Below are 23,103 nucleotides of genomic sequence, written 5' to 3'. Positions count from 1 at the left end.
ATTCTTGAAAGGGGAAAAACTTAGAGATCACAATCCCTTACAAAAGCCCTCTGCAGGATCAGAAAAGGAGCCTAGTAGCCGGAAGGGAAGCTCAAGCAAGAGATCAAGCTGAAGGTAGAAGGTGCTTTTTAAAAGAGAGAGAGACCACAACTCAATGGTCTGGTATCTCAGTGGCTATTCAGGAAACATCACAGAGAAAGGATCTGCTTCATGCATGAGAGTCACCGATGATTTCCCTTTAAGAAAAAAACCCATCAAAACTCCCAATAACATCATCAGCATTCAAGAACATGTCTCTGATTTCTTTGCCTTGCCTTTGATTGTGCAGTAAATGATGCTGATAGTTAATCTGTGCAATTAATGCAAATTTCCTTGTAACTGACTAGACAGAATTGACAGGTTATCTTAAACACAGCAAGGAGTCACTCTAAGATGGAACTGGTTCATCATCACCTGTGTGACAGTGACATAATTAAGATCTTTCCTTTGTCTATAAATCTCATTATGTTCAACATGGTATGTTGTCATGCAGATTTCTTAGGGTTTTGTCCCACTGGTGGTTTCCTTGGTATGCTTACATAATTTTTGCCAGATCCAATCAGTTTTGCCATGCACTCTCAGCTCCACGTCATTGTGTTCCCCTTATGTTCCAGTCCAGGCATTTTAGACCTCTTGTAACTGTTGTAAGAGTATCTCATGTTCCACCTAAATGATTTAGGGTTTTATTTAGGCTGGGTTTTATCTTCCATCACTGAGTTCATTGACTTTCCTTGCGCGTAATTCCTGGGACACTGAGCCTAACTCCTGGGGGATTCCTCCAGTTATTTCTCCTTGATGAGACAGTTTACACTCTCACTATTACTGTGAGAGTGTTTCTGTAGCAAATATTCTTCTCAAGATGAGTAGAAACTTCAATATTACTATCCATTTGTTATTGTGATTTAAATACACACACACAAACACACACAAGTTAATTCACATACACTGATGATATCTCAATTTATGGGGCCATTCTGGGGATATCAAGATCGATATCTCTCGAGTGGTTCTCAGAAGGCCATAGGGTGACCCTCTCTAGGTACTTAAACAGGGAGGAGAAGTTGTCCGCACTGTGACAAGTCCCTAGGAACTATGTGTGCCTTGTCCCATAATCAGACTGATGACTGACTATCTTGAAAACCACCATGGAACATTTGTTTGGCAAATGATGGAGATCAAGTCAGGGTCAAAATCAGAAAACTAGATGGAGCTTCCAAGCTCCAGTGGAAGAGCAGATGGATGGAGAAAAAGAGCAAGGATGTCAGGAATATAAGGGCTTGGTTCACACTATGAGACACTGTGCCTGAACTAACGGGATTTCAACTAATCCAGTGACCTGGGAATGAAAGAACATGGGATCAAACTGGAAACTCTGAATGTTGCTGACAATTGTCGCAGATGGAGAAGCCAAAGATAATGGCACTGTCACTTGTCTGCATATCATACACTGGCTTTTTGTGATCATATTTTTTGTGGATGCATACCTTGCTAAATCTGGATGGATGAAGGGTGGGCTTGGACTTCCCACAGCTAAAGTACCCTGCCCTCTATTTTGACTGATGTTTGAGTGGAGAGGTTAATTTGCGGAGCAAGAAGAATGTGGGAGGAGGAAGAGGAGTGGAAAGTTTGATAATTATTATTATGAAGTAATGGAAAAATCAATAGAAAATAACCAATGAGGACATTGGAGCTAGGAAAAAAAACATTCATGTGAATTGTTGACTCAGACCAAAATTATTTTACAGAAAAAAAAAAAAACACATAAAGGGGTTGAGTTGCTTGGAAAATATGACTCAAGTAATTGGGAAGAAGATTGGGGTTTTTATTTTGGGTCTTCATGGGGCTGTATGAGCAGCATTTTAGGACCTGTATGCTGGATATTTCTGGGGGTTAGTAGGAAAGAAACCTGGATAGGAGGAGTTTTATGACATAAGTAGAGCCTTGATGATGTCACAAAGCTTTGGTTGGGGGTGGCAACTCTGTTCCACATGAAGCACTAGTCTTTTTTGAAGGTGGGCTTACTATCTTCACGGTGGCTGAGGAGGTCAGTTCAGGTCTTGGGCTCCACAACTGTTCAACCGAATTTCCAGAAGTTGGAATCTAGAGAGCCAAGATATTTTCTTTTGGTAAATATGTTTAGGAAGCAACTAGGACCTCTGTAGTCAAAGAAAGGTTTCTTTCAAATCTGCTCTGGGTCCAAAATTTATTTCGTTAACAGCTCCTATATTTGATAGCTGGGGGACGGTTAATGTCAGGTATTCTCCCCACTCTATCTTTGCTAAAAATGTCCAATTCCTCAGTCCACTTAAATGGCAAAGATCCTCTTTGTCCATATGTGTTTTAAAAGCTAATTATTTCTAATAGGTGCTGTTGCACAGATTAATGTTTCTTTCTTTTGGCAGTTTGACTCACAGTACTCACTTCTCTAATGAAGATACAGAATATCTTTATGTAATCAACCTGGATCTGGATCAGGAGACACAATAGAGAGAGCCAGTGGACTGGAGTGCCATGACCTTGGGCAGGTGGTTATAGATCAGCCAACTAACCAGTAGCTTGAGTGGTAAGGAGAGGAGTGGCTGTTCTTTGAATTCTTTGCCATCTGTTCAGATATTTCTTTCTCACTTTAGGTATAGGCATAGCTTCCTCTCTCATTGATATAGTAAGTCAGGAAGTAGGTTTCTCAGTAGAGGTCAATTGCATTTTGCAGCAGGAATATGTCTCTGATACACATATACTGAGCTGTAGACAAGAGTTTGATACTTTTCCTATTAATTTCTTAAGAACATATTCCATTTAGGTATCCAAATCTATTCAGCCCTGCCTTTTTCACCTGCTCCAAAGTTATTCCTAAAAAGAGCCTTGACCTCACATCCTCACCTTCTTATCCTTGCAGGCACTTATGGTGGAGGGAACCACTTTGTGTCTGATTTAAACTGAAGACTTCTTCCTATGCAGAGATTGGCAGCTATGAAGCCCAAGCACAGAAACAGAGCCAAGAGACAGTGGAACAGGAGTGCTGTGGCCTATCTCAGAAAGTCTCCCGCCATGATGAAGATGCCTCTTAGTATGAGTAGCATGCCACATCTCCAGAAGAAGAATGGGCCATTGCTCCAGAAGCAAAAACTTAGTAAGCCTTTTGAGGCCCTGGAGAATATTGTTGGCCGCAGAATTTCTCATGGCTGGAAGGAAGCCAATGAACCAGTCACCCATTGGAAAGCCATCATTCTAGATCAACTGCCAACATATCCCTCTCTCTATTTGTTGAAATATGATGGGATTGATTGTGTCTATGGCTTGGAGCTTCATAGTGATGAAAGGATTTTAAACCTGAAGATCCTGCCTAACAATGTGCCATTTCCTCAGGTGACAGACACTCATCTCTCAAACACCATAGTTGGCAGAGCAGTGAAACATTCATTCATGGGCACAAATGGCTCTAAGAATGACTGGAACGGGATGGTCCTAGAAGAGGTGCCAATCATGAAGACCTGGTTTTATATTACCTACAAGAAAGATCCGGTCTTGTACATTTACCACCTCTTGGATGACTACCTGGAAGGCAACCTCCACATCATGCCAGGCTCTAAGGAAGAGTGGAGTGGTGTGGTCCCAGGTGAGGTGCAGACCATAACGACCTGTTTCTACATTGTCAACGAGAATGATCCGGTCCGGTACCTTTACAACCATCATGATGATTCCATTGAAGGCAACCTCCACATCACGCCTGAATGTCCTCCAGTAGAGGTGACTTTGGAATTAGGCAGGGATTCCTTGGAGGGCAAAAGAGTGAAGTACAACAAAAAAGATGGAAACCAAGAGATAGGTAAAATTATTTGCCAAGTTCCCAACAAACCTTCTGTGTATTTCATCAAGTTTGATCATGACTTCCATATCTATGTCTATGATTTGGTGAAGATCTGTTAAAGTGAAATTCTCAAATTTTGAGGGGCAGACTTAATTCTCTCTTTGGGAATGTGTTTTTTCAGAGATACCTCAGGTCTTCTATGAATCCTGGTATCATTTCCAATGGATTATTCTTTCTCAAAGAATAGAAATTTGTTAACATGTTGTGTTATTTGGTCAATGATGGATTGTTTTTGGTGGATGGGGCATCACAGAAATACATGCCTCAAAACAAAGCAGGATTTATGGTCTTTTCCCCTTGGAGAGTAAAGAACTGTGGATGCGTGGTGTGGTAAAGAACAAAATGGCTGTCAAGGGAGCAGTGAAGAGGGGACAAAAAGTTGTATGATCTCGGGGCGGTACGAAGCTTGAGGGAAAACCATGTCAAATGGAAAGATGTGACCGATATCAGCGTGAGGTATTGGGACTTAAGAGGATAAAGAGTAGATTAATCAGGAAGGGACACAAATGTATACTCAAAATCAGAGAAAATTAGGTTTCATTTGATGAATGGTTTAATTCGTACTGGCTGTAAGTCAAAGGATGTTTGATCTCCACTAGAGCATGTTGCTTAGTGAAAAGTGTCTCTGCTCAGTTGCTCTTCTCCAGTAAGTTGGACATCAAGCTACCTACTTAGTTTTGCCAGAATTCTGTCTGCCACCTACTTTGTCATGCCTGGATTCGGTATGCCTTGAACTCTCATAGGTCTTATCCATGCCATCCAACCCTTGTCAGTTCATTTAAATAATTGCCCTGCCATATCTGGAAAACAGTGTTCCCTTTCATTGATCATGTTCTGTAGTACTTGGGCTATAAAACTCATGGACACACTCACCCACACACAGGATAAACATGTACATATGATGCCCACTAGTGTGTGACATGCACACATATGATGAATGCACCGAACTCCATAATATCAGTAAAGTAGGGAATCTATGATGCTAGGTGGAGTCTGGCAAAGACCCCACACACCCATCAAACCGCCAAATACCAGTATGGTACTGATGTCTGACTCCCATTCTGTAAGGAACCTGCCATCCTGTAACTGGTCTATTTTTGGTTCCTTCATCTTCACAAACTTGTTTAAAATGTTAGAGTTGTCAAACTGGGAGTTAGGGTCCAGCATGTAGAGCAGCTGTCCCAGGTCAGGTGATTTGGCTACAATTTGGGTGAGAAATTGTACCAGGGAATTCTGGTACACCCTCTCCTCTTCTTCTCCCTGTCCTCATCATCACTCTTGTGGGTGGGCCTGGAGCACAAAGAAGGTAAAATGGAATAAGCCTCCTCCTTAGTGGAAAACCTTGTCAATCCTTAATTTGACCTGACTCTCTGAGGTAATGCAGCACATTATTTCCTACTAGGTCTCCTCATTCATTGGTTCCCTCATTTTTCCAATGAATGAATGAATCCATCCATTCTTCCTTGTCTCTCTCTCTTCTTTCTTACCTTCTACCATTTCCCCCTTGATTGTAGAAATTTGAGCAGCAGGGCTGCATCCCCATGGGGCCGCCTTGTAAGGTTATGCTCCGAAATAACAACACAAAACTATTCATTTCAACACTGCCTGCCCCATTATTTTCAGCCTCTTAACCCATGTCTAATAATGTATGCTGCAGCACGAGGTGGGCTTAGAAGGAAAGATTTAGCATGTCTGACCTGGTGGCTGGCTGTATCGCCATCTGCCTCAGAGTGCAGAGCTACCATTTCTGCCCATGGCAGAGGTGCATGGCATCTCTAAGCTCAATTCCTATTCCTCCCAGCATTCTCTTATGTTTATTCCACCCACCTATGTTCTAACCTTTCAGGCCAAACAGTTTCTTTATTTAATTAACCAATGACCTATACTCCATCATTACTCCTATTTCTGTTTAAACAAAAATGGAATCTTTAACTTTAACATAGCAAAATTACATATAACAAAACAGTTATCAAGCAAGAATTACAGTTACAATATTTATATCTATTTTATCTTTTATCATAACAATGGAAAACTATAACTATCTATCTCTTCTTCAACACCATCAGAGACTCCAGAATAATACAGTATTACCTAAGCAAACAAAACGTAAGCCATTTTCAAACTCTAGAAATGACAGAGACATCTCGCTGCCTGGACAGTCACCCAAAGTTCCTCTGTACCGTTGGTGTTTCCATCCTCAGCCTACAGGCCCATAGTTTCCAGCAGACATTTCCATGAAGCAGGAAATTTCAAAGGCACTCACTATCTGCTTGTCTTGAAGAATGTTTTGCTGACCCTTTCCTGAATCTGGAACACGGAAAGATCATCTCACCTTTAGGCAAGTTCAGTAGTCCTCTCTCTGAGTGTTTTCTGTGTACAGTTTATGCAACAATCCAGGCAAGAGCAGTTTCTTCCCCAAATGGCTATCAAACTCCATAAGGATCCTCTTTGATGCCCATCTTCTTCCTGAAGTAGATATGTGCTGCCAAGAGTAGAGTGTCTCACTGTCATGAAAAACCCTAAGGTACTAAAACATTAAATAGCCTATTTTGTAGTCTAGAGAGATATGAATAATGCCTATCTAACTGAAATATATATATCTATGTAGCTAGAAAATCTAACTAACATGACTACAAACTTGACTATTATGAATGATTATCCATTAATAACCTATATACATTATATTTTTAAATGAATTACACAATCACAATACCTTAATTAAGATCAAAAATGCATATACATATAACGAAATTGACCTAAAATCTCTACCAGTAAAGCAAAACCTATACTAATGCAAATATTCATATCTATATCACATCCCACTTTAAATGTAAAAGAACGTTTATAAGCCATATTTGGGAACGTGGGTGCAGTTTTTTCTCTCCAAAATGCTTCCTGCTGAATGGTGGCATCATTATTGATTTATCTCAGTTGGCAGTTGAGCGAAGCAATTTTTTAAAGGTGTTCACAGCAACCTTTAAGTAGGGAGTGGTCCATCCTACCATATTAGGATAGAGGCATCCACAGACTATCACCCTCTGTGAAAACAAAATAGAAACTCCTTTCCAAAGCATCATGTCCTTAGATCCAAATTTCAAAGTCAAGGCATTTTCAAAATATCTATGTTGGATTATTTCAGCAGCTTTTATAAAGAAACATCTTTTAGCAGCTATTGCTACTGCCTCAAAATTCAAATGATTCAAAAAGAGCATAATAGCATACAATATCAAAATTCGCTGTGAATTTTCCATCTTTTTGCGCTTCAATTTAACCTCTATTTTGTTTATTTTTCCTTTTTATTTTTTGCCTTTTGAGACAGGTTCTCTGTATCTTTGACCTGGAATTACTCTGTATAACTGTCTGTCCTTGAAGTCTCAGAGATCTGCCTCTCTCTGCCTTACAGGCATTGGGATTAAAGGTGTATGCTACTACACATTGAACTCACAAAGATCTGTTTGTCTCTGCCTTCAAGGCACTGGGATTAAAGGCGTGTGCTACCTCACCTTGAAAATACAGAGGTCAATCTCCCTCTGCCTCCCATGTGTTGGGTTTACAGGTGTGTACTACCACACCCAACAACTCCCTTCCTTTTTTTAACTTTAAGAACTTCAAATTTTAGCCTGCACATATTTTTAACACACTGTAAATCATTTAAAAATTTTCTTTGTCTTTGAATCTCTCTTTACTCTATTTCTCTCTCTGTTTTTCTGACCACATGAGTCTTTCATTTACCAAGGAATCTCAGTAGGACTAAAGCCGTGGCTTTGCTGGCCAGATGTAGCCCATTCCTTAGCTTTCTGCCATTCCAACCTTGTGGCTGAGGTACCGAACAGAGCCGCATTCAGTGCCACAAGTCTCCAGTGTTTCAAGGTCCTTGCCATCAAAGAGGCTGCAACAGACAACACTCAAGCCCTCTTTCTGTAGCTGGCCCTCCTTCCTCAAACAGTCAGAGTTTGCCCAGGCAGGATGGCCCAGAAAACCGGCATTTTAAAACAACACAGTTTTTTTTTTCCTGCTACTGCTGAAAACATACAAGCATTCAGTTGGCTTTTATCAACACCATTTAAATGTTGTGTGGCAGGACCTCTTAAGGGCTGCAGGGTTTTGCAGCTGAAGCTGAGTCAGCAAGCCTCTTTTAGATGAGAGCCCTTGCTTTCTTCTAGCAAGCAGAGCAGACCGAGAAATCGCTGCTACCAAGAAAACATGCTTTACTCTTTCCCAAGCTTTCTCAGGCTTTCAGTGGATTCAGTTGTCCACAAGTCTGCAAGCCATTCTGTAGTTATTTGAGCAGCGAGGCTGTGTTCCCAGCACCACGGCCGCATGAAGGTTATGCCTGAAATAAATACATAAAAACTGTATTCTTTTAAACACTGCTGGCCCATTAGATTCAGCATTTTAACCCATTTCTAATAATCAGTGTAGTATAACGAGGTGCACTTACCAGGAAAAATTCAGCATGTCTGACATGGTGGCTGGCTGCATCGACATCTGCCTCAGAGAGCAGAGCTATGGCATCTGCCGGGGAGAGGGGAGCATGGCTTCTCTGAGCTCACTACCTCTTCCTCCCGGCATTCTATTTTGTTTACTCCACCTACCTATGTTCTAACCTATCAGCTGAAGCGGATTGTTTCTTTAATTAATCAATAAACTTCTTCTGTCACTTTATCCTTTCAACAGCTTGCCCATATAAATCTCCCATGTGTCTTCTGTTGTATAATCTTTCATTTGTAAAGAACTTGCACTCTCAGGGGAGGATTTTTCTGACATCTCTGTGGATGGAGATCATATGAGGAAGATCAGATGAGCAACCATGACAACTCTAATGCTGTAGAGTTAGGTGGACCAGAGATTGATGGCTGACATTCCTGTGCTATACATCAGATGCCCCTGAACTCTGGCCCTGTTGACAGACAGGCAGACATCAAGTTGGTCACACATACTTAACTCATTAAGGTTCACAGATACTGTAAATGGAGTTTTAATTCTTCTCCTAAACTAATAAAAAACCAAGATTAGGAGAAGAGCCTGAAGTAAGGCCTCAAAATGGGTCATTTTGCAAAGGAAAGGTTACCTGCGTCCATGTATGCTGTCTCCCCTTCTTAGTCAAATCCATCCTTCCAGTGTCTAGCTAACAGCTAACCATAGGATTGAACCCAACTGCCTTTGATTTCTGAAATAAGTGCTGTCCCCTTAAGGTCTCATAACAGCACAGGAAGGTTTGTAAGACTGTCCCAGCAACAATTTACAGCAATTCTAGGACACCAAAGATGCAGCAAATTTGGTTAATTGGTAATATAGATCGTTCTGATGGGACAAAATAATGTAGCATTAAAAAAAAAACAGATTGGTGTACTCACGATGAATTTATGTGATATGGCACACACAGGCTTCTGGTTCTGAATACTTCATGCTCGGTGGGTTTTGGAGATTGTCGTGACCCTGAACCTAGCTGGAGGCTTTGGGGCCGTGAAAGGACAAGACTTAGTATTTCAGGACATCCTTGTACTTGGTGCCCACTGTTTACTGATTTCCATACAGAGAATGAGCAGCCATCTACTCCTGCTGCCATGCCTTCCCCACATGAACAGTGAGAAGAACCTATACACACAGGTCGCTTGTATCACATGTGAAGGCATAAGTCACAAACAAACTCCCACAGCAGTTTAGAATTGTGATTAATAGAATGATTAGTTCTTGAAAGGGGAAAAACTTAGAGATCACAATCCCTTACAAAAGCCCTCTGCAGGATCAGAAAAGGAGCCTAGTAGCCGGAAGGGAAGCTCAAGCAAGAGATCAAGCTGAAGGTAGAAGTTGCTTTTTAAAAGAGAGAGAGACCACAACTCAATGGGCTGGTATCTCAGTGACTATTCAGGAAACATCACAGAGAAAGGATCTGCTTCATGCATGAGAGTCACCGATGATTTCCCTTTAAGAAAAAAACCCATCAAAACTCCCAATAACATCATCAGCATTCAACAACATGTCTATGATTTCTTTGCCTTGCCTTTGATTGTGCAGTAAATGATGCTGATAGTTAATCTGTGCAATTAATGCAAATTTCCTTGTAACTGACTAGACAGAATTGACAGGTTATCTTAAACACAGCAGGGAGTCACTCTACGATGTAACTGGTTCATCATCACCTGTGTGACAGTGACATAATTAAGATCTTTCCTTTGTCTATAAATCTCATTATGTTCAACATGATATGTTGTCATACAGATTTGTTAGGGTTTTGTCCCACTGGTGGTTTCCTTGGTATGCTTACATAATTTTTGCCAGATCCAATCAGTTTTGCCATGCACTCTCAGCTCCACGTCATTGTGTTCCCCTTATGTTCCATTCCAGGCATTTTAGACCTCTTGTAACTGTTGTAAGAGTATCTCAAGTTCCACCTAAATGATTTAGGGTTTTATTTAGGCTGGGTTTTATCTTCCATCACTGAGTTCATTGACTTTCCTTGGGCGTAATTCCTGGGACACTGAGCCTAACTCCTGGGGGATTCCTCCAGTTATTTCTCCTTGCTGAGACAGTTTACACTCTCACTATTACTGTGAGAGTGTTTCTGTAGCAAATATTCTTCTCAAGATGAGAAGAAACTTCAATATTACTATCCATTTGTTATTGTGATTTAAATACACACACACAAACACACACAAGTTAGTGCACATACACTGATGATATCTCAATTTATGGGGCCATTCTGGGGATGTCAAGATCGATATCTCTCGAGTGGTTCTCAGAAGGCCATAGGGTGACCCTCTCTAGGTACTTAAGCAGGGAGGAGAAGTTGACCGCACTGTGACATGTCCCTAGGAACTATGTGTGCCTTGTCCCATAGTCAGACTGATGACTGACTGTCTTGAAAACCACCATGGAACTTTTGTTTGTCAAATGATGGAGATCAAGTCAGGGTCAAAATCAGAAAACTAGACGGTGCTTCCAAGCTCCAGTGGAAGAGCAGATGGATGGAGAAAAAGTGCAAGGATGTCCGGAATATAAGGGCTTGGTCCACACTATGAGACACTGTGCCTGAACTAAGGGGATTTCAACTAATCCAGTGACCTGGGAATGAAAGAACATGGGAACAAACTGGAAGCTCTGAATGTGGCTGACAATTGGGGCAGACTGAGAAGCCAAAGATAATGGCACTTGCAATTGTCTGCATATCATACACTGGCTTTTTGTGATCACATTTTTTGTGGATGCATACCTTGCTAAATCTGGATGGATGAAGGGTGGGCTTGGACTTCCCACAGCTCAAAGTACCCTGCCCTCTATTTGGACTGGTGTTTGAGTGGAGAGGTTTATTTGCGGAGCAAGAAGAATGTGGGAGGAGGAAGAGAAGTGGAAAGTTTGATAATTATTACTATGAAGTAATGGAAAAATCAATAGAAAATAACCAATGAGGACATTGGAGTTAGGAAAAAAAACATACATTGAGTTGTTGACTCAGACCAAAAATTATTATACAGAAAAAAAAAACACATAAAGGGGTTGAGTTACTTGGAAAATATGACTCAAGTAATTGGGAAGAAGATTGGGGTTTTTATTTTGGGTCTTCATGGGGCTGTATGAGCAGCATTTTAGGACCTGTATGCTGGATATTTCTGGGGGTTAGTAGGGAAGAAACCTGGCTAGGAGGAGTTTTAAGACATAAGTAGGGCCTTGATGATGTCACAAAGCTTTGGTTGGGGGTGGCAACTCTGTTCCACATGAAGCACTAGTATTCTGTGAAGGTGTGCTTACTATCTTCACGGTGGCTGAGGAGGTCAGTTCAGCTCTTGGGCTCCACAACTGTTCAACCGAATTTCCAGAAGTTGGAATCTAGAGAGCCAAGATATTTTCTTTTGGTAAATATGTTTAGGAAGCAACTAGGACCTCTGTAGTCAAAGAAAGGTTTCTTTCAAATCTGCTCTGGGTCCAAAATTTATGTCGTTAACAGCTCCTATATTTGATAGCTGGGGGATGGTTAATGTCAGGTATTCTCCCTACTCTATCTTTGCTAAAAATGTCCAATTCCTCAGTCCACTTAAATGGCAAAGATCCTCTTTGTCCATATGTGTTTTAAAAGCTAATTATTTCTAATAGGTGCTGTTGCACAGATTAATGTTTCTTTCTTTTGGCAGTTTGACTCACAGTACTCACTTCTCTAATGAAGATACAGAATATCTTTATGTAATCAACCTGGATCTGGATCAGGAGACACAATAGAGAGAGCCAGTGGACTGGAGTGCCATGACCTTGGGCAGGTGGTTATAGATCAGCCAACTAACCAGTAGCTTGAGTGGTAAGGAGAGGAGTGGCTGTTCTTTGAATTCTTTGCCATCTGTTCAGATATTTCTTTCTCACTTTAGGTATAGGCATAGCTTCCTCTCTCATTGATATAGTAAGTCAGGAAGTAGGTTTCTCAGTAGAGGTCAATTGCATTTTGCAGCAGGAATATGTCTCTGATACACATATACTGAGCTGTAGACAAGAGTTTGATACTTTTCCTATTAATTTCTTAAGAACATATTCCATTTAGGTATCCAAATCTATTCAGCCCTGCCTTTTTCACCTGCTCCAAAGTTATTCCTAAAAAGAGCCTTGACCTCACATCCTCACCTTCTTATCCTTGCAGGCACTTATGGTGGAGGAAACCACTTTGTGTCTGATTTAAACTGAAGAGTTCTTCCTATGCAGAGATTGGCAGCTATGAAGCCCAAGCACAGAAACAGAGCCAAGAGACAGTGGAACAGGAGTGCTGTGGCCTATCTCAGAAAGTCTCCCGCCTTGATGAAGATGCCTCTTAGTATGAGTTGCATGCCACATCTCCAGAGGAAGAATGGGCCATCGCTCCAGAAGCAAAAACTTAGTAAGCCTTTTGAGGCCCTGGAGAATATTGTTGGCCGCAGAATTTCTCATGGCTGGAAGGAAGCCAATGAACCAGTCACCCATTGGAAAGCCATCATTCTAGATCAACTGCCAACATATCCCTCTCTCTATTTGTTGAAATATGATGGGATTGATTGTGTCTATGGCTTGGAGCTTCATAGTGATGAAAGGATTTTAAACCTGAAGATCCTGCCTAACAATGTGCCATTTCCTCAGGTGACAGACACTCATCTCTCAAACACCATAGTTGGCAGAGCAGTGAAACATACATTCATGGGCACAAATGGCTCTAAGAATGACTGGAACGGGATGGTCCTAGAAGAGGTGCCAATCATGAAGACCTGGTTTTATATTACCTACAAGAAAGATCTGGTCTTGTACATTTACCACCTCCTGGATGACTACCTGGAAGGCAACCTCCACATCATGCCAGGCTCTAAGGAAGAGTGGAGTGGCGTGGTCCCAGGTGAGGTGCAGGCCATAACGACCTGTTTCTACATGGTCAACGAGAATGATCCGGTCCTGTACCTTTACCACCATCATGATGATTCCATTGACGGCAACCTCCACATCACGCCTGAATGTCCTCCAGTAGACGTGACTTTGGAATTAGGCAGGGATTCCTTGGAGGGCAAAAGAGTGCAGTACAACAAAAAATATGGAACCCAAGAGATAGGTAAAATTATTTGCCAAGTTCCCAACAAACCTTCTGTGTATTTCATCAAGTTTGATAATGACTTCCATATCTATGTCTATGATTTGGTGAAGATCTGTTAAAGTGAAATTCTCAAATTTTGAGGGGCAGACTTAATTCTCTCTTTGGGAATGTGTTTTTTTCTGAGATACCTCAGGTTTTCTATGAATCCTGGTATTTTTTCCAATGGATTATTCTTTCTCAAAGAATAAAAATTTGTTAACATGTTGTGTTATTTGGTCAATGATGGATTGTGTTTGGTGGATGGGGCATCACAGAAATACATGCCTCAAAACAAAGCAGGATTTATGGTCTTTTCCCCTTGGAGAGTAAAGGACTGGGGATGCGTGGTGTGGTAAAGGACAAGATGGCTGTCAAGGAAGCAGTGGAGAGGGGACAAAAAGTTGTATGATCTCGGGGCTGTATGAAGCTTGAGGGAAAACCATGTCAAATGGAAAGATGTGACCGATATCAGCGTGAGGTATTGGGACTTAAGAGGATAAAGAGTAGATTAATCAGGAAGGGACACAAATGTATACTCAAAATCAGAGAAAATTAGGTTTCATTTGATGAATGGTTTAATTCGTCCTGGCTGTAAGTCAAAGGTTGTTTGATTTCCACTAGAGCATGTTGCTTAGTGAAAAGTGTCTCCGCTCAGTTGCTCTTCTCCAGTAAGTTGGACATCAAGCTACCTACTTAGTTTTGCCAGAATTCTGTCTGCCACCTACTTTGTCATGCCTGGATTCGGTATGCCTTGAACTCTCATAGGTCTTATCCATGCCATCCAACCCTTGTCAGTTCATTTAAATAATTGCCCTGCCATATCTGGAAAACAGTGTTCCCTTTCATTGATCATGTTCTGTAGTACTTGGGCTATAAAACTCATGAACACACTCACCCACACACAGGATAAACATGTACATATGATGCCCACTAGTGTGTGACATGCACACATATGATGAATGCACCGAACTCCATAATATCAGTAAAGTAGGGAATCCATGATGCTAGGTGGAGTCTGGCAAAGACCCCACACACCCATCAAACCGCCAAATACCAGTATGGTACTGATTTCTGACTCCCATCCTGTAAGGAAACTGCCATTCTGTAACTGAGCTATTTTTGGTTCCTTCATCTTCACAAACTTGGTTAAAATGTTAGAGTTGTCAAACTGGGAGTTAGGGTCCAGCATGTAGAGCAGCTGTCCCAGGCCAGGTGATTTGGCGACAATTTGGGTGAGAAATTGTACCAGGGAATTCTGGTACACCCTCTCCTCTTCTTCTCCCTGTCCTCATCATCACTCTTGTGGGTGGGCCTGGAGCACAAAGACGGTAAAATGGAATAAACCTCCTCCTTAGTGGAAAACCTTGTCAATCCTCAATTTGACCTGACTCTCTGAGGGAATGCAGCACATTTTTTCCTACTAGGTCTCCTCATTCATTGGTTCACTCATTTTTCCAAGGAATGATTGAATTCATCCATTCTTCCTTGTCTCTCTCATCTCTTTCTTCCCTTCTTCCATTTCCCCCTTGATTGTAGAAATTTGAGCAGCAGGGCTGCATCCCCATTTGGCCGCCTTGTAAGGTTATGCTCCGAAATAACAACACAAAACTATTCATTTCAACACTGCCTGCCCCATTATTTTCAGCCTCTTAACCCATGTCTAATAATGTATGTTGCAGCACGAGGTACGCTTAGAAGGAAAGATTTAGCATGTCTGACCTGGTGGCTGGCTGTATCGCCATCTGCCTCAGAATGTAGAGCTACCATTTCTGCCCATGGCAGAGGTGCATGGCATCTCTAAGCTCAATTCCTATTCCTCCCAGCATTCTCTTATGTTTATTCCACCCACCTATGTTCTAACCTTTCAGGCCAAACAGTTTCTTTATTTAATTAACCAATGACCTATACTCCATCATTGCTCCTATTTCTGTATAAACAAGAATGGAATCTTTAACTTTAACATATCAAAATTACATATAACAAAACACTTATCAAGCAAGAATTACAGTTACAATATTTATATCTATTTTATCTTTTATCATAACAATGGAAAACTATAACTATCTATCTATTCTTCAACTCCATCAGAGACTCCAGAATAATACAGTGTTACCTAAGCAAACAAAAAGTAAGCCATTTTCAAACTCTAGAAATGACAGAGACATCTCGCTGCCTGGACCGTCACCCAAAGGTCCTCTGTACCATTGGTGTTACCATCCTCAGCCTACAGGCCCATAGTTTCCAGCAGACATTTCCATGAAGCAGGAAATTTCAAAGGCAGTCACTATCTGATTGTCTTGAAGAATGTTTTGCTGACCCTTTCCTGAATCAGGAACACGAAAAGATCATCTCACCTTTAGGCAAGTTCAGTAGTCCTCTCTCTGAGTGATTTCTGTGTACAGTTTATGCAACAATCCAGGCAAGAGCAGTTTCTTCCCCAAATGGCTATCAAACTCCATAAGGATCCTCTTTGATGCCCATCTTCTTCCTGAAGTAGATATGTGCTGCCAAGAGTAGAGTGTCTCACTGTCATGAAAAACCCTAAGGTACTAAAACATTAAATCGCCTATTTTGTCGTCTAGAGAGATATGAATAATGCCTATCTAACTGAAATATATATATCTATGTAGCTAGAAAATCTAACTAACATGACTACAAACTTGACTATTACTAATAATTATCCATTAATAACCTATATACATTATATTTTTAAATGAACTACACAATCACAATACCTTAATTAAGATCAAAAGTGCATATACATATAACACAATTGACCTAAAATCTCTATCAGTAAAGCAAAATCTATACTAATGCAAATATTCATGTCTATTTTCATCCCACTTTAAATGTAAAAGAATGTTTATAAGCCATATTTGGGAATGTGGGTGCAGTTTTTTCTCTCCAAAATGCTTCCTGCTGAATGGTGGCATCATTATTGATTTATCTCAGTTGGCAGTTGAGCGAAGCAATTTTTTAAAGGTGTTCACAGCAACCTTTAAGTGGGGCGTGGTCCATCCTACCATATTAGGATAGAGGCATCCACAGACTATCACCCTCTGTGAAAACAAAATAGAAACTCCTTTCCAAAGCATCATGTCCTTAGATCCAAATTTCAAAGTCAAGGCATTTTCAAAATATCTATGTTGGATTATTTCAGCAGCTTTTATAAAGAAACATCTTTTAGCAGCTATTGCTACTGCCTCAAAATTCAAATGATTCAAAAAGAGCATAATAGCATACAATATCAAAAGTCGCTGTGAATTTTCCATCTTTGTGCGCTTCAATTTAACCTCTATTTTGTTTATTTTTCCTTTTTATTTTTTGCCTTTTGAGACAGGTTCTCTGTATCTTTGACCTGGAATAACTCTGTATACCTCTCTGTCCTTGAAGTCTCAGAGATCTGCCTCTCTCTGCCTTTCAGGTATTGGGATTAAAGGTGTATGCTACTACACATTGAACTCACAAAGATCTGTTTGTCTCTGCCTTCAAGGCATTGGGATTAAAAGCATGTGCTACCTCACCCTGAAGGTACAGAGGTCAATCTCCCTCTGCCTCCCATGTGTTGGGTTTACAGGTTTGTACTACCACACCCAACAACCCTCTTCCTTTTTTTTAACTTTAAGAACTTCAAATTTTAGACTGCACATATTTTAACACACTGTAAATAATTTAAAAATTTTCTTTGTCTTTGAATCTCTCTTTACTCTATTTCTCTCTCTGTTTTTCTGACCACATGAGTCTTTCATTTACCAAGCAATCTCAGTAGGACTAAGGCCGTGGCTTTGCTGGCCAGATGTAGCCCATTCCTTAGCTTTCTGCCATTCCAACCTTGTGGCTGAGGTACCGAACAGAGCCGCATTCATTGCCACAAGTCTACAGTGTTTCAAGTTCCATGCCATCAAAGAGTCTGCAACAGACAACACTCAAGCCCTCTTTCTGTAGCTGGCCCTACTTCATCAAACAGTCAGAGTTTGCCCAAGCAGGATGGCCCAGAAATCTGGCATTTTAAAACAACACAGTTTTTTTCCCTGCTACTGCTGAAAACATACAAGCATTCAGTTGGCTTTTATCAACACCATTTAAATGTTTTGTGGCAGGACCTCTTAAGGGCTGCAGGGTTTTGCAGCTGAAGCTGAGTCAGCAAGCCTCTTTTAGATGAGAGCCCTTGCTTTCTTCTAGCAAGCAGAGCAGACCGAGAAATCGCTGCTACCAAGAAAACATGCTTTACTCTTTCCCAAGCTTTCTCAGGCTTTCAGTGGATTCAGTTGTCCACAAGGCTGCAAGCCATTCTGTAGTTATTTGAGCAGTGAGGCTGTGTCCCCAGCACCACGGCCGCATGAATGTTATGCCTGAAATAAATACACAAAAACTGTATTCTTTTAAACACTGCTGGCCCATTAGATTCAGCATTTTAACCCATTTCTAATAATCTGTGTAGTATAACGAGGTGCACTTACCAAGAAAAATTCAGCATGTCTGACATGGTGGCTGGCTGCATCGACATCTGCCTCAGAGAGCAGAGCTATGGCATCTGCCGGGAAGAGGGGAGCATGGCTTCTCTGAGCTCACTCCCTCTTCCTCCCGGCATTCTATTTTGTTTACTCCACCTACCAATGTTCTAACCTATCAGCTGAAGCGGATTCTTTCATAATTAATCAATAAACTTCTTCTGTCACTTTATCCTTTCAACAGCTTGCCCATATAAATCTCCCATGTTTCTTCTGTTGTATAATCTTTCATTTGTAAAGAACTTGCACTCTCAGGGGAGGATTTTTCTGACATCTCTGTGGATGGAGATCATATGAGGAAGATCAGATGAGCAACCATGACAACTCTAATGCTGTAGAGTTAGGTGGACCAGAGATTGATGGCTGACATTCCTGTGCTATGCATCAGATGCCCCTGAACTCTGGCCCTGTTGACAGACAGGCAGACATCAAGTTGGTCACACATACTTAACTCATTCAGGTTCACAGATACTGTAAATGGAGTTTTAATTCTTCTCCTAAACTAATAAAAAAACCAAGATTAGGAGAAGAGAAGAGCCTGAAGTAAGGCCTCAAAATGGGTCATTTTGCAAAGGAAAGGTTACCTGCCTCCATGTATGCTGTCTCCCCTTCTTAGTCAAATCCATCCTTCCAGTGTCTAGCTAACAGCTAACCATAGGATTGAACCCAACTGCCTTTGATTTCTGAAATAAGTGCTGTCCCCTTAAGGTCTCATAACAGCACAGGAAGGTTTGTAAGACTGTCCCAGCAACAATTTACAGCAATTCTAGGACACCAAAGATGCAGCAAATTTGGGTAATTGGTAATATAGATCGTTCTGAGGGGACAAAATAATGTAGCATTAAAAAAAAAAACAGATTGGTGTACTCACGATGAATTTATGTGATATGGCACACACAGGCTTCTGGTTCTGAATACTTCATGCTCGGTGGGTTTTGGAGATTGTCATGACCCTGAACCTAGCAGGAGGCTTTGGGGCCTTGAAAGGACAAGACTTAATATTTCAGGACATCCTTGTACTTGGTCCCCACTGTTTACTGATTTCTTTACAGAGAATGAGCAGCCATCTACTCCTGCTGCCATGCCTTCCCCACATGAACAGAGAGAAGACCCTATACACACAGGTCGCTTGTATCACATGTGAAGGCATAAGTCACAAACAAACTCCCACAGCAGTTTAGAATTGTGATTAATAGAATGATTAGTTCTTGAAAGGGGAAAAACTTAGAGATCACAGTCCCTTACAAAAGCCATCTGCAGGATCAGAAAAGGAGCCTAGTAGCAAGAAGGGAAGCTCAAGCAAGAGATCAAGCTGAAGGTAGAAGTTGCTTTTTAAAAGAGAGAGAGACCACAACTCAATGGGCTGGTATCTCAGTGACTATTCAGGAAACATCACAGAGAAAGGATCTGCTTCATGCATGAGAGTCACCGATGATTTCCCTTGAAGAAAAAAACCCATCAAAACTCCCAATAACATCATCAGCATTCAACAACATGTCTATGATTTCTTTGCCTTGCCTTTGATTGTGCAGTAAATGATGATGATAGTTAATCTGTGTAATTAATGCAAATTTCCTTGTAACTGACTAGACAGAATTGACAGGTTATCTTAAACACAGCAGGGAGTCACTCTACGATGGAACTGGTTCATCATCACCTGTGTGACAGTGACATAATTAAGATCTTTCCTTTGTCTATAAATCTCATTATGTTCAACATGATATGATGTCATACAGATTTCTTAGGGTTTTGTCCCACTGGTGGTTTCCTTGGTATGCTTACATAATTTTTGCCAGATCCAATCAGTTTTGCCATGCACTCTCAGCTCCACGTCATTGTGTTCCCCTTATGTTCCAGTCCAGGCATTTTAGACCTCTTGTAACTGTTGTAAGAGTATCTCATGTTCCACCTAAATGATTTAGGGTTTTATTTAGGCTGGGTTTTATCTTCCATCACTGAGTTCATTGACTTTCCTTGGGCGTAATTCCTGGGACACTGAGCCTAACTCCTGGGGGATTCCTCCAGTTATTTCTCCTTTCTTAGATAGTTTACACTCTCACTATTAATGTGAGAGTGTTTCTGTAGCAAATATTCTTCTCAAGATGAGAAGAAACTTCAATATTACAATCCATTTGTTATTGTGATTTAAATACACACACACACAAACACACACAAGTTAGTGCACATACACTGATGATATCTCAATTTATGGGGACATTCTGGGGATGTCAAGAACGATATCTCTCGAGTGGTTCTCAGAAGGCCATAGGGTGACCCTCTCTAGGTACTTAAGCAGGGAGGAGAATTTGACCGCACTGTGACATGTTCTTAGGAACTATGTGTGCCTTGTCCCATAGTCAGACTGATGACTGACTGTCTTGAAAACCACCATGGAACTTTTGTTTGGCAAATGATGGAGATCAAGTCAGGGTCAAAATAAGAAAACTAGATGGAGTTTCCAAGCTCCAGTGGAAGAGCAGATGGATGGAGAAAAAGAGCAAGGATGTCAGGAATATAAGGGCTTGGTCCACACAATGAGACACTGTGCCTGAACTAAGGGGATTTCAACTAATCCAGTGACCTGGGAATGAAAGAACATGGGATCAAACTGGAAGCTCTGAATGTGGCTGACAATTGGGGCAGACGGAGAAGCCAAAGATAATGGCACTTGCAATTGTCTGCATATCATACACTGGCTTTTTGTCATCATATTTTTTGTGGATGCATACCTTGCTAAATCTGGATGGATGAAGGGTGGGCTTGGACTTCCCACAGCTCAAAGTACCCTGCCCTCTATTTGGACTGGTGTTTGAGTGGAGAGGTTTATTTGCGGAGCAAGAAGAATGTGGGAGGAGGAAGAGAAGTGGAAAGTTTGATAATTATTATTATGAAGTAATGGAAAAATCAATAGAAAATAACCAATGAGGACATTGGAGCTAGGAAAAAAAAACATTCATGTGAGTTGTTGACTCAGACCAAAAATTATTTTACAGAAAAAAAAAAAAACACATAAAGGGGTTGAGTTACTTGGAAAATATGACTCAAGTAATTGGGTAGAAGATTGGGGTTTTTATTTTGGGTCTTCATGGGGCTGTATGAGCAGCATTTTAGGACCTGTATGCTGGATATTTCTGGGGGTTAGTAGGGAAGAAACCTGGCTAGGAGGAGTTTTATGACATAAGTAGAGCCTTGATGATGTCACAAAGCTTTGGTTGGGGGTGGCAACTCTGTTACACATGAAGCACTAGTCTTCTGTGAAGGTGGGCTTACTATCTTCACGGTGGCTGAGGAGGTCAGTTCAGCTCTTGGGCTCCACAACTGTTCAACCGAATTTCCAGAAGTTGGAATCTAGAGAGCCAAGATATTTTCTTTTGGTAAATATGTTTAGGAAGCAACTAGGACCTCTGTAGTCAAAGAAAGGTTTCTTTCAAATCTGCTCTGGGTCCAAAATTTATGTCGTTAACAGCTCCTATATTTGATAGCTGGGGGACGGTTAATGTCAGGTATTCTCCCCACTCTATCTTTGCTAAAAATGTCCAATTTCTCAGTCCACTTAAAAGGCAAAAATCCTCTTTGTTCATATGTGTTTTAAAAGATAATTATTTCTAATAGGTGCTGTTGCACAGATTAATGTTTCTTTCTTTTGGCAGTTTGACTCACAGTACTCACTTCTCTAATGAAGATACAGAATATCTTTATGTAATCAACCTGGATCTGGATCAGGAGACACAATAGAGAGAGCCAGTGGACTGGAGTGCCATGACCTTGGGCAGGTGGTTATAGATCAGCCAACTAACCAGTAGCTTGAGTGGTAAGGAGAGGAGTGGCTGTTCTTTGAATTCTTTGCCATCTGTTCAGATATTTCTTTCTCACTTTAGGTATAGGCATAGCTTCCTCTCTCATTGATATAGTAAGTCAGGAAGTAGGTTTCTCAGTAGAGGTCAATTGCATTTTGCAGCAGGAATATGTCTCTGATACACATATACTGAGCTGTAGACAAGAGTTTGATAATTTTCCTATTAATTTCTTAAGAACATATTCCATTTAGGTATCCAAATCTATTCAGCCCTGCCTTTTTCACCTGCTCCAAAGTTATTCCTAAAAAGAGCCTTGACCTCACATGCTCACCTTCTTATCCTTGCAGGCACTTATGGTGGAGGAAACCACTTTGTGTCTGATTTAAACTGAAGAGTTCTTCCTTTGCAGAGATTGGCAGCTATGAAGCCCAAGCACAGAAACAGAGCCAAGAGACAGTGGAACAGGAGTGCTGTGGCCTATCTCAGAAAGTCTCCCGCCATGATGAAGATGCCTCTTAGTATGATTGGCATGCCACATCTCCAGAAGAAGAATGGGCCATCGCTCCAGAAGCAAAAACTTAGTAAGCCTTTTGAGGCCCTGGAGAATATTGTTGGCCGCAGAATTTCTCATGGCTGGAAGGAAGCCAATGAACCAGTCACCCATTGGAAAGCCATCATTCTAGATCAACTGCCAACATATCCCTCTCTCTATTTGTTGAAATATGATGGGATTGATTGTGTCTATGGCTTGGAGCTTCATAGTGATGAAAGGATTTTAAAGCTGAAGATCCTGCCTAATAATGTGCCATTTCCTCAGGAGACAGACACTCATCTCTCAAACACCATAGTTGGCAGAGCAGTGAAACATACATTCATGGACACAAATGGCTCTAAGAATGAGTGGAACGGGATGGTCCTAGAAGAGGTGCCAATCATGAAGACCTGGTTTTATATTACCTACAAGAAAGATCCAGTCTTGTACATTTACCACCTCCTGGATGACTACCTGGAAGGCAAACTCCACATCATGCCAGGCTCTAAGGAAGAGTGGAGTGGCGTGGTCCCAGATGAGGTGCAGACCATAACGACCTGTTTCTACATTGTCAACGAGAATGATCCGGTCCTGTACCTTTACCACCATCATGATGATTCCATTGAAGGCAACCTCCACCTCACGCCTGAATGTCCTCCAGTAGAGGTGACTTTGGAATTAGGCAGGGATTCCTTGGAGGGCAAAAGAGTGCAGTACAACAAAAAAGATGGAACCCAAGAGATAGGTAAAATAATTTGCCAAGTTCCCAACAAACCTTCTGT

This window comes from Microtus pennsylvanicus, chromosome Y (assembly GCF_037038515.1).
Source record: "Microtus pennsylvanicus isolate mMicPen1 chromosome Y, mMicPen1.hap1, whole genome shotgun sequence".
Classification (NCBI taxonomy): domain Eukaryota; kingdom Metazoa; phylum Chordata; class Mammalia; order Rodentia; family Cricetidae; genus Microtus; species Microtus pennsylvanicus.
The sequence above is the reverse complement of the archived record's forward strand: the minus strand, read 5'-3'. Positions refer to the sequence as shown.